General features: G+C 37.5%; 1 pseudogene; it reads left to right on the plus strand.

Annotated features, from left to right (window-relative positions):
• Positions 1 to 678: 678 nt before the first annotated feature.
• LOC117694241 (large ribosomal subunit protein P2-like) lies at positions 679 to 2,132 on the plus strand (annotated as a pseudogene).
• Positions 2,133 to 2,592: the final 460 nt, after the last annotated feature.

Here is a 2,592-nt window from a genome sequence, read left to right on the forward strand (position 1 = left end):
GAGAAATGATGGCAGATGTGAGAACAAGCCTTCTCTTAGGGCTAATAATTTCCTCTGACAGAAAGAAACCCACTACCACACAGGGACCCCAGACAGAAGATTCTAAAGGGGCCAATCTCTATCTTGGACTTTGTCCCTGAAGAAGACTGATTCTCCTAGCAACCATGAATTGCTTGTAGCAAGCACTTCTTCTAGCGGTAGGGCCCTGTGTGATTTCTCACATTCATCTTGGCATGTTAATTGGTATTACCATTGTATAGTTCTTGTTTAAGCAGCCATTTTTGTTGAGATTTCATGGGTATAGCTTCCCTGTTGTTTATAGAAGACACTATTTCAAAGATATGCCCCAGTCCTCTGGCTTTTACACTGTTTTCTGAACTTCAGGTTTAGGAGTTGTATTGTAGATATTTTGACTGGGATTGGGCATCCCACAGTCAGTTGTGGGCATCCAACAGTCAATTGTTCTGGGCATTTTGACCAGTTGCGGCTTTCTGTAATGACCCCTGTTTCATACAAAAAGAAACATCTTTGATGAGAATTTCAAGCCACGCTTAGCTGTATGCACAGTGATAGGTTTTTGGAATGTACTTTACTAGTTGAGGAAATAGCAGTAGTAAGTTCTTTAGGGTCCATGACTTTGTCAGCCATGAATAGTTGGCTATATTTACAGTATCATGCATGAATTTTATCCCATTGAGTGATCCTTATGTCCAGTTAGATTCAGTTGATTTCCCTCAAGATATAAGTGCCACTATTGCACCTGTGCAGGTTGGGTTTTTCCCCATCACCTGACACAAGATAGTGTCATCTGGGAAAAGGGAACATTTTTTATTGACTGATGATTGATGTGGTAGGGTTCAGCCAAATGTGAGTGGTTTCATCTCTAGGTTCATGGTCCTAAATGGTATAAAAAGCCGAATGAGCAAGCTATGAATAACAATTCAGTACTCCTCATTGTTTCTGCATCAGTTCCTGATTCCAAGTTCCTTCCTTGAGCTCCTGTCCTGAATTCTTTCAGTGATGGAGTATGACCTGGTGTTAACAAGATGAAATAAACCCTTTTCTCCCCAATTAGCTTTGATCAGTGTTTTATTAGAGCAACAGAAAAGATAACTAGGATATCCCTACATTACTTTTTGTCAGGTTAAAATGCCATGTACTTTTAGTTTTAAATATTTGATGAGGTTTGTTTAGGCCACATATGGTTAATTTTAAAGTAAGTATTTGAAGACACTTGAAAATAATTTGTGTTCCACTATTGTTTGATGGAATGTTCTATAAAATCATGTTGGCTGATGCTATTATTGAATTCATGATCCCCGCTGATTTTCCCTTAATTGCTGTTATTTAAAGAGGGCTTTTAAAGTGTCTAACTAAAAGTCTGAAGTTTTTTGTCAATTTGTTTATTTTTTTAGACCAGTTTTTCCTTCATACACTGTGGTAAATAGCCCTTGCTTGTTCCCAGGTTTGCTTTTTAATTTATTACTGCTTCTTTAGAAGTCTCTAAATTTTATTTGTGTTTTCAAAAACACATATTTGGGGTTTTTGCTATCTATATTTTCTCTGCTTCATTAATTTTAGTACTAGTCTAAGTTTTCAATTTTTTTGTAATTAGTTTTCTGAGATCAATTTTTAGACTTCTGTCTTAATATGTGTGTTTGAAGGTCCAGCTTTTTCCTTTACATGTTTCCTCATCTGTAACTCACAAATTTTCATGTATGGCATAGGATACTCATCAGTTAAGTATTTCCTCAGTAAAATTTTTATTTATTAATAAAAACATTAGCTTTTTGCTGCCTGACACCACTGAGGTCACACATGAGTCCTGTTAACCACCAACAAGGGCTACATAGCTTTTTACCTGCTGACCACCCTTGAGCACAATTCCTCCAGCATCAAAGAGATCAAGAAGACCCTAAATGGCGTGGATATGGAGGCAGACAATGACTGGCTCAACAAGGTTTGGGCAAACTCCCCAGTGTGGCTGCCATTGCAGCTCTAGCTGTTTCTGTTGCCCCTGGCTCTGCAGCTCCTGCAGCTGGTTCTACCCCTGATGCAGCATAGAAGAAGGAAGATAAAACATGGACTCTGAGAAGTCAGATGACAACATGGGATCTGGCTTATTAGATTAAGTTCCCGCTCCTCAAAAATAAAACCTGTTTATGTATCTTGAAAAAATATTTATACATAAAAAATTTCATTCATGTATGCAATGTTTCTTGGTCATATCGATCCCAATCTACTTCAAGTCCCCATAGAACCTGCCCACATGGCATCATCCTCCCAACTTCATGTTCTCTTTAATTTATTTTATTACCTACTGCCACAAGTGCTGCTCATATTTCTAGTTTTCATTATTCTTTCTCCATAGACCAATAATTGCCACAACCTATATTCAGTTTTTTCAAGGACAGTATTTTAATTATGTGTAAAACTATCTTTTTCACTGTTAAATATTCCCAAATTAATGGCATTGTATCTATGAAATGAATACCTCTGTACCTCTGTAATGAGTGTTATAGCCACTTGCACCATCACATTCTCACGTCTATATATAAGAAATCTTCTTCCCAGATCAGCCCACCTTCTACT

This window comes from Arvicanthis niloticus, chromosome X (assembly GCF_011762505.2).
Source record: "Arvicanthis niloticus isolate mArvNil1 chromosome X, mArvNil1.pat.X, whole genome shotgun sequence".
NCBI lineage: Eukaryota > Metazoa > Chordata > Mammalia > Rodentia > Muridae > Arvicanthis > Arvicanthis niloticus.